General features: G+C 45.5%; 1 pseudogene across 1 annotated transcript in view; it reads right to left on the bottom strand.

The window, feature by feature from the left end:
- Positions 1 to 14,101, bottom strand: part of LOC311099857 — a 28,769-nt pseudogene that overhangs the window by 10,168 nt on the left and 4,500 nt on the right. The window contains exons 6-20 of the transcript XR_014615727.1: positions 7,272 to 7,278; positions 6,429 to 7,070; positions 5,927 to 6,024; positions 5,726 to 5,790; positions 5,571 to 5,622; positions 5,383 to 5,420; positions 5,026 to 5,174; positions 4,683 to 4,787; positions 4,142 to 4,218; positions 3,979 to 4,043; positions 3,797 to 3,842; positions 3,612 to 3,634; positions 3,315 to 3,463; positions 2,967 to 3,090; positions 2,229 to 2,329 (exon numbers count right to left, since the gene is read on the bottom strand). The product of XR_014615727.1 is annotated as an uncharacterized misc_RNA (transcript). The remainder of the gene's footprint in view (positions 1 to 2,228; positions 2,330 to 2,966; positions 3,091 to 3,314; positions 3,464 to 3,611; positions 3,635 to 3,796; positions 3,843 to 3,978; positions 4,044 to 4,141; positions 4,219 to 4,682; positions 4,788 to 5,025; positions 5,175 to 5,382; positions 5,421 to 5,570; positions 5,623 to 5,725; positions 5,791 to 5,926; positions 6,025 to 6,428; positions 7,071 to 7,271; positions 7,279 to 14,101) is intronic.

Here is a 14,101-nt window from a genome sequence, read left to right as displayed (position 1 = left end):
TCCTGAATCCTCCTCCCCCCCCCCCCCCCCCCTCCTCTCTCTCTGTGGATGACTTCGTCAACCACTTTGAAAAGAAGGTTGACGACATCCGATCCTCGTTTGTTAAGTCTAATAACACTGCTGGTCCTGCTCACACTGCCCTACCCTATGCTTTGACTTCTTTCTCCCCTCTCTCTCCAGATAAAATCCTGCGACTTGTGACTGCAGGCCGCCCAACAACCTGCCCGCTTGACCCCATCCCCTCCTCCCTTCTCCAGACCATCTCCGGTGACCTTCTCCCCTACCTCACCTCGCTGATCAACTCATCCTTGACCGCTGGCCATGTCCCTTCCGTCTTCAAGAGAGCGAGAGTTGCTCCCCTTCTCAAAAAACCAACACTCGACCCCACTGATGTCAACAACTACAGACCAGTATCCCTTCTTTCTTTTCTTTCCAAAACTATTGAGCGTGCCGTCTTTAGCCAACTCTCTTGCTATCTCTCTCAGAATGACCTTCTTGATCCAAACCAATCAGGTTTCAGGACTGGTCATTCAACTGAGACTGCTCTTCTCTGTGTCACGGAGACTCTCCGCACTGCTAAAGCTAACTCTCTCTCCTCTGCTCTTGTCCTTCTAGACCTGTCTGCTGCCTTTGATACTGTGAACCATCAGATCCTCCTCTCCACCCTCTCCGAGATGGGCATCTCCGGCGCGGCTCACTCCTGGATTGCGTCCTACCTGACCGGTCGCTCCTACCAAGTGGCGTGGCGGGAAGCTGTCTCCGCACCACGTGCTCTCACCACTGGTGTCCCCCAGGGATCGGTTCTGGGCCCTCTCCTTTTCTCCCTATACACCAAGTCACTTGGCTCTGTCATATCCTCACATGGTCTCTCCTATCATTGCTACGCTGACGATACACAACTAATCTTCTCCTTTCCCCCTTCTGATAACCAGGTGGCGAATCGCATCTCTGCATGTCTGGCAGACATATCAGTATGGATGACGGATCACCACCTCAAGCTGAACCCTGGCAAGACGGAGCTGCTCTTCCTCCCGGGGAAGGACTGCCCGTTCCATGATCTCGCCATCACGGTTGACAACTCCGCTGTGTCCTCCTCCCAGAGTGCGAAGAGCCTAGGCGTGACCCTGGACAACACCCTGTCGTTCTCCGCCAACATCAAGGCGGTGACCCGCTCCTGCAGGTTCATGCTCTACAACATTCGGAGAGTGCGACCCTGCCTTACACAGGAAGCGGCGCAGGTCCTGGTCCAGGCACTTGTCATCTCCCGTCTGGACTACTGCAACTCGCTGTTGGCTGGGCTCCCTGCCTGTGCCATTAAACCCCTACAACTCATCCAGAATGCCGCAGCCCGTCTGGTGTTCAACCTTCCCAAGTTCTCTCACGTCACCCCCCTCCTCCGCACACTCCACTGGCTTCCAGTTGAAGCTCGCATCCGCTACAAGACCATGGTGCTTGCCTATGGAGCAGTGAGGGGAACGGCACCTCTGTACCTTCAGGCTCTGATCAGTCCCTACACCCAAACGAGGACATTGCGTTCATCCACCTCTGGCCTGCTGGCTCCCCTTCCTCTGCGGAAGCATAGCTCCCGCTCAGCCCAGTCAAAACTGTTCGCTGCTCTGGCACCCCAATGGTGGAACAAGCTCCCTCACGACGCCAGGACAGCGGAGTCACTCACCACCTTCCGGAGACATTTGAAACCCCACCTCTTTAAGGAATACCTGGGATAGGATAAAGTATTCCTTCTAACCCCCCCCCCCCCCCCAAATTGTAAAGTGGTTATCCCACTGGCTATAGGGTGAACGCACCAATTTGTGAGTCGCTCTGGCTAAGAGCGTCTGCTAAATGACGTTAATGTGCCCTTGAGCAAGGCACTTAACCCTAATTGCTCCTGTAAGTCGCTCTGGTTAAGAGCGTCTGCTAAATGACTAAAATGTAAAATGTAATACCCAAGAAGACTCAATGCTGTAATCGCTGCCAAAGGTGCTTCAACAAAGTACTGAGTAAAGGGTCTGAATACTTATGTAAATATTGTTATTTTTTATTTTTTATAAATGAGCAAAAATGTCTAACAACCTGTATTTGCTCTGTAATTATGGGATATTGTGTGTAGATTGATGAGGAAAAAACGATTTAATCAATTTTAGAATAAGGCTGGGGGGATCTGTTGTAACATATGGACAATAAAGTTGTATTCTAAATGGACGTAGCAGAACTATCCAGGAACTCACCAGGAGTGACTTCAATGTTGTCTAGGTCTGTAATGGTCTCAACCACAAATGGGCACTGGTGCAGATCTGGGATGCCCCAACTGATTGTTATACCCAACAGACTGTAAGTACGACAGGTGTGGCAGGAGTCATCCGCCCATGGTCAAACAGATGAGAGACAGGAAAATTAACGTCAATTAATATAATATATTTCCTGAATGTAAGTGTTAGGTGCCTCGTAATTCAATCCATATGGCATTTTTAAAGGCTCAGTAATAGTTGTGCAGTCCATCATATATTTATCTTAATGGAGGCGAACAGGTGTCTCAGAGACCAACAATATCACATCCCTTGCAAACAGTATGGCTCCATTCTTAACACACATAATAAAATCGATCATGGTAATTATTTAAATATTAGCTCTGCTCATTCTCTCTAACGGATTCATGTTTTTATTGCAGGACGTATTCCAGATGTAGTCATCAATTGATTTTGTTATAATCGTTCAATGCAAATATCCCTGTTCCAGTGTGAAAGAGAGACAGCTTGGTCATTATGTTGCAGACAGCACACAGTCTCTGACAACAAGATGAAATGGGCTATAAAATCAATGAGCCAGAAACAATAGAACTCTAAAAATAAACTGTTCGATGACAGGAGAGACAACATTTTTGAGACCACAAGAGCCTTTCATCATTGGTAATTTGTCATAAATCATCATAATGGACTACAGTATGTCAGCTTGACAGTTTGTCTCACCAGAGCCTGGTAGCCATCTTGCTGGGGTCTCCCTGACATGGCAGCGTGGCAGTCTGGGGGGCCCAGGTGACCGGCCATACAAACAGGCCATGTCTGGTCTGGTGGCGGTGCTCAAGACAACTCCCTGGCGGTGGAGCAAACAAGGAACACAAGGCATCAACGCCTGCACAATCCACAGGGACAAATGCTCTATTTTCACATCAAATAAGTTCAAATCATTCATATCAAAGGGAAAGCAATTTTCGACCGTTTTTTTTCTTCAACCCCCAAGCCTCTTTTTCTCTAGACATTCCCAGAGTCCTTTCAATTTGAGTTTTATGGGTCTTGTTTCATTCAAACAAAGCTTACGTATATGACGGATCTTGATGTCCTTGGACTTGGTTTCTATGGTTATAAGGTCATTGGTGTATATCTTCTCCAGCAGGGTACGGATCCTTGTTGTTGTCTCCTCTTGACTTGATGACGTTGTCACCCGCACCCGGAACAGGCAGCCGTGTCTGTGGATGGATGGGGAAACCAAATAGTTACATATTGTTCACTCCATTTTATTATAAATGACATGCAGTGTTTAGTTGTCCTCAGTGTATGTCTGACTCGCTTGTGATTTTATTTCTATATTTATTTTATTATTTTCTATGATCATACCTTGACGTTTTGAGCAAGGAAGGCTGTAAGAAAGAGTGGCACTATTTAGTGCCAACAGACCCTGAGTATTTGTGAAGACAGAGTACCGGCAGGTCAAAGTAGTTTTCATTTTACAATGGGGATATGTTAACCTCTCACAATTAAATGTCTTGCTGCCTCAACTACCAAGAGAGTAATTTACATACCCTATCAGAATCAGTCGTGTTTGATCGTGGAGATGGATGCTGCACACTGAAAGACAGATCACCTACTGATTTAACTGATACTCTGTATTCTGTTTATTCTTTAAGACGTTTGTATTAAGAGCCAGGCAAAATCTCCCATGATTCCATTTGTGGGATATAGTGAGTGTTTTACTGATACATACCTGTATGCCTTTACCAAAAGCTGGAAGATCAGAACAGACATCTCAGCAGGTAGAGTGCCATACAGCTGAACATGTCAGAGAACAGGCAGAGTGATTAGTAACCTGGATTCATCAGGAAATCAAGCATTTGAATGAAGAAATGCTGTCCTTTCGGCTCACATACCCAGTTAATGATAGTCTGTCTCGGATTGTCACAGGACCCAGTAAGGGTCACGTTCGCATCAACCTCGAAATATATGTCTGCAATGAAAGACAGTTTACGCCTCATGTCCACCAGATGCATCAAACTCTTTGCGTTCCGACGGAAGTCATTAATTGTCAATGGAGCAGTCTGCAACGCTACGTTGGGGGTGCTGCGGTGCGTTCAGTGTACCGCATGAGTTCAATATTTTCAACTCGTGCGTTGCTTTACCGTGCGGTGGTACAAACAGAAGTACACACAGACTCCAACTAGCTAGCTTTTAGCTAGTTGAAAAGCGAAGCACATGTGCGCCAAGTACGGAAAATCCGTCTAGACATCTGGCAAAACAAAATGCATATGCATCTGGTGGACATTGGAAGTTCGAGGTAGTAACCCACCTCCCAACAGAGAGCGGGTACATTTTCAATGTAAAAATCCTATCACATGCAGTAATTAGTTTGGTTGTGGATGGAAGAAGGGATGGACTGGATCATTTCCTGAAACAGATGAGGAACACACTAACCTGAGAGTTTGCCACCAGTCGTGACACTAAGGTCTGTGGTTGTGTCAGAAGAGGCTTCAGTGACTATGTCAATGGGAGGAATGTGTGTGGCTCGGGGGAAGTCCTCTGTGGAAAAAGACAATCACTCTCCTCATTACAGTGGAACCATAGACATGTATTGGTTCTCCTCATCACAGTGGAACCAAAGACCATTGACATCACTCATCTAGATCATCTATAAGACCAGGAGTTTGTCCTCCTGACCAGGAAAAACTCAGGGCCCTAATCACTTATTAACATTTCCTCTTTAGTCATTATTTTCTCTCCAGAGGTGGGATTCCTTTTGAAAAGCTTTGTGTCTTACCTACAGCGTTCACTTGGATGCTGTGGGGTTTAGCCACTAGTGTGAGATGTCCGGAGTTATGATGTGTGTTCAGCAAAAGAGAGACCTGTTTCTGCACTGTCCTGACATCAGAGCTGGGGATAACATTCAGGTGGACCAGGCAGTCAAAGCTGTGTGGTGATACAACAATGATTAAACAACAACAAGCACAAGTCCTTTTAGTCCCAAACCTATAGCTTCAATCAGCTCCTGGAAATGTGAGGTAGTGAGTATATTTCTTTGTAAATGTTTTGACAATTGTAGTAGTGTCATAGAGACCTTTTTCAAAAAGTTAAACTTGAACCTTTGTGAATACCACCAGAATAAAGTATTTCTTACTTGTTTGTATTGAATTCAGCCCGCAATTTTGGTTTGTCCTGGGGAATTGAAATTGTAATAAATGCTATCATTTGTGCTCAAAAAGGTGCACTGATCATCATCAGAATACATGTTTAACTTTGTAACTATCATGTTATTGTTCTTACTGTGTATTGTAGGATCATCATTCCATCGAGTTCAACACTTACCTGGCCCTCTTCCTCGTATGTCTCACCAACAATGTTAAGAGTGTGAAATGGCCTGCAGTGGAGATTGCAATTGAGAGGAAGAGATTATTTACTTATATTGCATAAATAAATCCATTATATACCTGTACTAAATTTGTAGTTGGGTCTTTTCTTACCTGGTTGACACAGACACAGAGACTCTGTACAAATAGTATTTGTTGGATGGTAATATTTTTCTGAGCTGCAATTAGATAAAGTTAATGGAACCATCAAAACAGAGAACGTTACATATGGAGAGTTCTGAACTCTCTTCTAAAAGTTCTGGAATCATTCTAAACACTGTGCAACAGTAAGTGAAATGTGACCCAATATCTTACCCATTGATGTGCAAGGTCTCTGGCTTTGTATTTATCTGTACTGTTTCCATCGTAGCAGATGATGGTGATCTTGACTTTAACTTCATATAGAGACCAGGCTGACAGAAATTATGAAAATGATGTCATTGATCAGAAGCAATGTATAAGATGCAAAGCATTGCTTTGGTGTTTAGACCATTTACCTTCTGACTTGTAGCTACTTATCATCTACAGATCTACCGTAGAAGAACCATCTCTAACGACCTGAAAGTAACTGCAGAGAGCTTTGAGTTTGATGTTTAACACATGTTTAATGATTCACCCTGTGTTTGCTCCATTGGATACGAGATCAATATTTGAACTTGGGTCCAGATACATAACAGGAACAGCAGAGGACACCAGAGAAATAATAAAATGGCTAATCATAGCTGACACCAATCAGTTTTTCCATAGAGAATTACATTTAAAATAAATGTATAGATAATCAAAATCTATATAAAATATAAATGGTCTCCTGCCTCACCACATTGTAGACGGGAGTCTGGGACTGGAGGACACCTCAGGGTGAGCCAGTCGACAGCATCCCAGCGCACCTCATCCCCCTCTGTGCAGCTCAGGTCAGACACCTGTTCAGGGGTGCGTGCTTGTCCCCACATGCGGAACAGAGACAGACTCCCATTGAAGTTGGTACCGTTCTCCACATGCATCTCCCCTTGGACTACGTAGTGCGAGACACCCAGGGTGAGTGTGCCGTTGGGGGCCAGCCTGCAGCAGGAGGGGGACAGGGGGGATTCCTTAGCATGGGCTGGAACATCCACACTACTCCCATTGACGTAGAGGGCTGGCTGGTGAGATGCCCCAGACCAGGTTATACAGATGTAGTGCCAGTGGCCCAGGGGGAGGTGGAGGGGGGCTGACCACCTCATCCCAAACAGCCAGATGTGGACGAGGCCCTCCTGACCGGCCAGGCCCAGCTCAGCCTGCAGCCCGTCAGGGTGGAGGTACATGAAGGCTGTCCAGGCCGGTGTGCTGATGTGCTGCTGAAGGTGGACACACACACTGAGCTCCTCCAGGGCAGGGATGGAGAGGTCCGGACTCAGCTGCCAGTAGCTGCACTCCCCTGTAAAGTCAGCCATTTCCCCCCACAAGCTCACACTGGAACACTCTGGTGTACACAGGGCACATGGACTGCTGTCAGTTGTTTGTCGTACTTATCTTCCACATCTCCATTCATCTCTTCACTCTCTTCCAGATACAGTATTTCTCCAAAAATGGTCAGCATATGGCTTGTTATTGATCAGTTGTTTGTGTAATTGAGTGCGAGTGCTGAGTGCAGTGCAGTGCAGTGCTGTGGCCAGCTGTTTACCTGGATCCTGGGGAGAGGCACGGCTTAGTAGAGACAGACTGAGAAGGAGATGGAGGAGTTTCTTACAAAGGTTCATCACAGCTCTGAAATAAACATCAATAACAGTAAGACCTGCACTCAAGCTTTTACTCTGGTGTTTTATATAAATCTTTGAAATGTAATCTTTGAAGATCTTATTTTGTAGGGAAACATTTTATTCTGTGTAATATCCTATCAATCATTGTACAAGCTTTACATTTGGGCAAACACTTTCCAAAGGACAGTTTTCTAAGCTGCTATTATCCAACACAATACAATATCTGAGAGAATATAGCAACTCTATTGCACTTTGTTATGTGTTCGCATATTGTCTTTCTATTATCATTGCTTCCACTGCCAAAGCCTTTAAGGTCGTTCCATATGACTTCAATCCCTTTCTAACTGCACCGCTTTTGATTTGAACAAAACCTTCCATACATGTTTTCCCACGGTAGACGTGGTCAGAAAGTGCCAAAACATTCAGGAGATAGAGGTGCTCAAAGGTGACCCATTTAGCATACCCCAGCCGACCATGAGACATCCATGTCTTCATCACTGAAAAAGATAAGTGGTTGATTTTGATATTATTTGAAAGCTTACAAACAGTGTTGTCAAACTGTTTTCAAAAAAAGATATAATATTTTAACCTTTAAAGTAAATTATCTAAAATGTGTAAACTCAGATATTTTTCAACATACAGTATGTTGTATCTTAGACCCTATTTTAAATCATCAGAGGTGTTTGTGTTGGGCCTACCATCGGTTTAGACACAGCATACTCACCTTATCCCTATACATATCTACCCCTACCACTCCAGTATCCCTGCACATTGTAAATATGGTATTAGAACTGACCCTGTATTTAGCTACTGACCCTGGAACTGTCCCTGTATTTAGCTACTGACCTTGGAACTGACCCTGTATTTAGCTACTGACCCTGGAACTGACCCTGTATTTAGCTACTGACCCTGGAACTGTCCCTGTATTTAGCTACTGACCCTGGAACTGACCCTGTATTTAGCTACTGACCCTGGAACTGTCCCTGTATACATCTTACTTACTTTCTCGTGTTCTTCTTATTTCTATTTCTCGTGTGTTTTTGTTCTACTTTACTTTATTTATAGTATAATATGTTTACTACTGATATTGATTACTGCATTGTTGGGAAAGAGAAAGCAAGAAAGGCATTCCACTGTACTTGTGCACGTGACAATAAAAAACTTGAAACTTGAAATAAATTTAAAAATGAAATAAAATAGAAACGTCAACTTTCAAATGTTTTTTTTATTTATTTTTTTTCTCGGGGGGAATGGATCAGCTTAATATTGCAGATAGATTGTATCTTCTATCAATGTAATTGTCTGCATCACTTCCAATCCCCCATGTTTTATTTTATTTTTTATATATATATTCCCCTTTATTACTTTTCAACCCCACCATCCTTTCCCTACTTGGAGTAAATTAGTGAACAACAACGCCCAGGCCTCTACTTCCGGTCTATACTTACTATCTACACCTTATGGACAGAGTTAATTTTACAATAATTCTATATATATATATATATATATTTTTTTTTTTTTTTTTTTTTTTTGCTCCTGAACTTCTTCTACTCTCAACCTCTCCGATCATTTTCATGATGTCCATCCGGTTTGCTTCTAAATGCCATATCTTTCTAACTGTGCTCTTTCCCAAAAGCTCCCAACATACAACCTATGTACTTATTATGGACACAGTATGCTTACATTATTAGCTATCTTTGTTATTATTTGTTGTTATTTGTTATTAGTCCCATCCTTCAACTCTATTCAATACCTCCCATCTATCTCTTAACACCATCCATATAGGATTTCTATTTGCCATATATATTTCAACCGTACTGTGATGTTTTACAAAAGTTCTGAACCTTTCTATTCTCATTGCTTCTACAGATTGTGAATTAAAAAATAAACATTTTTGCTAAAAGTATTATTATATTATTGATTGATTGACTATGACTTTTCAGATCACCCAGTAATGCTATCTGCAAGGTTAGTTCCAGGTAAATATTGCAATCCTTTAGCCATTCCTGGACCTGTGTCCAAAAACAAGCTACAAATGGACAGAACCAAAACAAATGATCTAATGTTACCACAAAGATGGTTGGAGGTTCACACATCAGATAATGTTGAATTGAGTGGGAATATCAATTGTTTAAATTAAACGGTAAATCTTCCATAGTAAACCTATTGAAATCATAGAAATATAGATCATAGAATAGACATTTCTTTTCAAGTTGACATTCCATGGTGGGTGGACCGGCGGCCATCTTTCTGGTAGTAATTGAAAGTTGAAATGTCAATTCATTTTACATTTCAATGGTGTACCTGCTAAATTGCATTGGTCTGAAGGAATAAGTCCATTCTATGAATTTCTATGATTGAAATGACAACCACCCTGTATTCAAGAGCATGTTGTGTCTCAGCGAGCACAACACATACACTACAGATGATGTAAAATAGGGTCTAAGCGACAACATGTGTAAATGAGAAAAATCTGAGTTTACGTGTTTTTAGATCAATTATTTTTTTACGTTTTTATTTTTCAAGAAATTATAAAATAGCTTGACCACCCTGTTTGTAACATTTCAAATGATATCAAACTCGATCGTTTATCTTTTTCAGTGATGAAGACATGGCTGTCTCGTGGTAGGGTGAAGTATGTAAAATGGGTCAACTTTGAGCATCTCTATCTCCTGAATGTTTTGGCACTTTCTGACCACTTCTACCGTGGGCAAACATGTATGGAAGGTTTCATTCAAATCAAAAGGGATGAAGTCAGAAAGTGATTGAAATCATATGAAACGACCCTTCATAGTCCAATGTGTAATTCAACATGAGACTGACCATATTCACAGTAATGAACATCTAGAATAATCTATAGCAGAATTATAGACAATCATAAAAGATGACAATTTATGACATGAATGAGAGATGACATTATGATTAAAATGAAATTGAGTTGGAAATGGATATACTAAACAGAGAATAGAGTTTGACGCATATTTGACATTATATGAAACATCCACCAACAACAACAACATTGGTTTGCCACTTCACACTTTATCCCTGTGTAAACCGCTGTCTTGAATTCAACTAAAATGTACGTTTAATCACAAATAAATGTGCAAATACTTGTTCAATATCATTAAAGTGAAGTTAAAGTATACTTTTTTAAAGTAAATTATATAAATGGTGAATTGACTTACCAAATAATTAGGAGCCCTGCCACAGACAGATGATCCTGGTATATAGTAACTTTACTGGATGGTGCTATTAACCATTGTATCTATTCCTAAATTACCTGTAGTGTTCTATTGTCAGTGAGACCTGTAGTGTTCTATTGTCAGTGAGACCTGTAGTGTTCTATTGTCAGTGAGACCTGTAGTGTTCTAGTGTCAGTGAGACCTGTAGTGTTCTAGTGTCAGTGAGACCTGTCGTGTTCTATTGTCAGTGAGACCTGTAGGTGTCTACACACACCTTGAAAACCCCTATATGACTGTCGCTCCACCCCCTCACTTCTTACCTCTTTCAAATCAAATCAAATCAAATTTTATTTGCCACATGCGCCGAACACAACAGGTGTAGACATTACAGTGATATGCTTACTTACAAGCCGTAAAAAAACAAATAAAAAAAGTGTTAAGCAAAAAAAATAAAAGCAAATAACTAAAGAGCAGCAGTAAAATAAAATAACAGTAGGGAGGCTATACACAGGGGGGTACCGGTGCCAGTGAATCAGCCTCTAGGCTGGGTGTAAGATATTTTCTTCCCAGATAACTGCTCTTTCCAAGCTTGAAATTAATGCATGTTTGTTACATTTTAAATCTCTTAGTTTTGATGTCATATAAACTGTAAAGTGAAATGTCTGTTACTAGATTGATTAGGCAGCTGTCCATGGGGCTGAGATGAGCATCTGAATCTCATGTTGTGTTTTATAAAAAAGAAAAAATAGTATATACTGAACCCAATATATGACAATGCAATGTAATTACAACTATCATAATGACAAAAGAAAACCAGAGTCCTTCGGAATGCTTTGTGGAAATAATATATTATTTTATTCCTGATAACAGACCCACCACACCAATGCAATATCCGTCACAATAGCTATTATAAGTAATCACTATGGGACACCGTATTTTCCTTTAAGACCTTTGAATTAACAGTTACAGTTATGATGTACCCCAGGGTTGTCACACTCTGGCTCCGGGACTGTGTGTTAGAGCCAGGGTGTATTTCATTTGGTGGTGTTGGGTTGGGTGAGTTTCATTTGTTTGTGTTTTTTGGTGATTGGTTAATGACTCCCAATCGGAGGTAACGAGTGTCAGCTGTCGGCTCGTTATCTCTGATTGGGAGCCATATATATTCTGTGTGTTTTTCTCCTTGTGTTTGTGGGTTTTTGTTTCCTTGTGCTATGTTCAGTCGGTGTCATAGAGAACTTCACGTATCGTCTTTTGTTGTTTTTTCGTGGTCGCTTTGATAAATAAAGTCATCATGTTCACTCACAACGCTGCGCATTGGTCTCCTCCTTCAGACGATCGTGACAGAAAAACCCACCATCAAAGGACCAAGCAGCGTGTCCAGGAGCCGAGGGTCTGGACATGGGAAGAGCTTTTGGACGGTAAAGGGTCCTGGACGTGGGAAGAAATCCTGGATGGCATGGATCGCCGTCCATGGAGCGAGACAGAGGAGAGGCGACGGAGAGAGGAGCAACGGCGTCGGCAGAGCCAACGTCGGAAGGACGAGAGGCAACCCCAAGAAATTTTTGGGGGGGGGCACATGGCTTGGGCGACTGAGCAGCAGGAGGCTGCCACAAGGCAGAGTCAGAAGGCTGCCAGGTTAAGGGGGTTGACGGAGGCAGAGAAGGGACGGATTCAGGAGGCTACCAGGTCAAGGGGGCTATTGGCGAGTAGAAGGAGGGAAGTGTGTGTGGCACGGCGTGAAGGACTGATGTGTGTTGCCAGCCCGGTCCGGCCCGTTCCTGATCCTCGGTTGAAGCCAGTAGTGTGTGTTCCCCGTACGGTACGGCCTGTTCCGGCCCCTCGCACTAAGTGTACGGTGCGCGTCGCCAGCCCAGCCCGGCCTGTTCCGGTCCCTCGCACTAAGTGTACGGTGCGCGTCGCCAGCCCGGTTCGGCCTGTTCCTGCCATCCGCACCAAGTGTACGGTGCGCGTCGCCAGCCCAGCCCGGCCTGTTCCTACTCCACGCACCAGGGATACGGTGCGCTTCGCCAGCCCGGCCCGGCCTGTTCCGGCCACTCGCACCAGGGATACGGTGCGCGTCGCCAGCCCAGCCCGGCCTGTTCCTGCTCTCCGCACTAGGCGTGAGGTGAGTCCCCAGGGTCCAGCATGCCCTGTTCCGGCTCCCCGCACTAGGCGTTATGGGAGTCCCCAGGGTCCAGCATGCCCTGTTCCGACTCCCCGCACTAGACCTGAGATGCGTGTCCTCAGCCCGGTACCTCCAGTTCCGGCACCACGCATCAGGCCTACGGTGCGTCCCCAGGGTCCAGCATGCCCTGTTGCTTCTCCCCGCACTAGCCCTGAGATGCGTGTCCTCAGCCCGGTACCTCCAGTTCCGGCACCACGCATCAGGCCTACGGTGCGTCCCCAGGGTCCAGCATGCCCTGTTGCTTCTCCCCGCACTAGCCCTGAGATGCGTGTCCTCAGCCCGGTACCTCCTGTTCCGGCACCACGCACCAGGCCTACGATGCGCCTCAGACGGCCAGAGTCTGCCGTCTGCCCAACGGGGCCTGAACTGCCCGTCTGCCCAAAGCCTGCAAAGCCGCCCGTCTGCCATGAGCCATCAGAGCCGTCCGCCAGACCGGAGCCGCTAGAGCCTTCCGCCAGACAGGATCAGCCAGAGCCTTCCGCCAGACAGGATCAGCCAGAGCCTTCTGCCAGACAGGATCAGCCAGAGCCTTCTGCCAGACAGGATCAGCCAGAGCCTTCTGCCAGACAGGATCAGCCAGAGCCTTCTGCCAGACAGGATCAGCCAGAGCCTTCTGCCAGACAGGATCAGCCAGATCCGTCAGTCGGCCATGAGCAGCCAGATCCGTCAGCCAGCCATGAGCAGCCAGATCCGTCAGCCAGCCATGAGCAGCCAGATCCGTCAGCCAGCCATGAGCAGCCAGATCCGTCAGCCAGCCATGAGCAGCCAGATCCGTCAGCCAGCCATGAGCAGCCAGATCCGTCAGCCAGCCATGAGCCGTCCAGCCAGGATCCGCCAGAGCCGTCCAGCCGGGATCCGCCAGAGCCGTCCAGCCGGGATCCGCCAGAGCCGTCCAGCCGGGATCCGCCAGAGCCGTCCAGCAGGGATCCGCCAGAGCCGTCCAGCCAGGATCCGCCAGCCAGCCAGGATCCGCCAGAGCCAGCCAGCCAGGATCCGCCATTTAGTCAGGTGCTGCCCCTTAGCTCGGTGTTGCTCCTTATCCTGGTGCTGTCCCTTATCCTGGTGCTGTCCCTTAGCCTGGTACTGCCCCTTAGTCCGGTACTGCCCCTTAGTCCGGTACTGCCCCGTAGTCCGGTGCTGCCCCTTAGTCCGGTGCCGCCCCTTAACCCAGTGGGGTGTAGTTGGGGGGTGGTAATGTGTAGGAGGCAAATTAAGTGGGTAATGACTATGGTGGGGTGGGGATCACGACCAGCGCCAGAGCCGCCTCCGTGGAGTAACACCCACCCAGCCCTCCCCATTTTTGGGTTAGGCGCGGTCGGAGTCCGCGCCTTTGGGGGGGGGTACTGTCACACTCTGGCTCCGGGACTGTGTGTTAGAGCCAGGGTGT

The sequence above is a fragment of the Coregonus lavaretus genome, assembly GCF_964263955.1.
Source record: "Coregonus lavaretus genome assembly, chromosome: 24".
NCBI lineage: Eukaryota > Metazoa > Chordata > Actinopteri > Salmoniformes > Salmonidae > Coregonus > Coregonus lavaretus.
The sequence above is the reverse complement of the archived record's forward strand: the minus strand, read 5'-3'. Positions and strand labels throughout refer to the sequence as shown.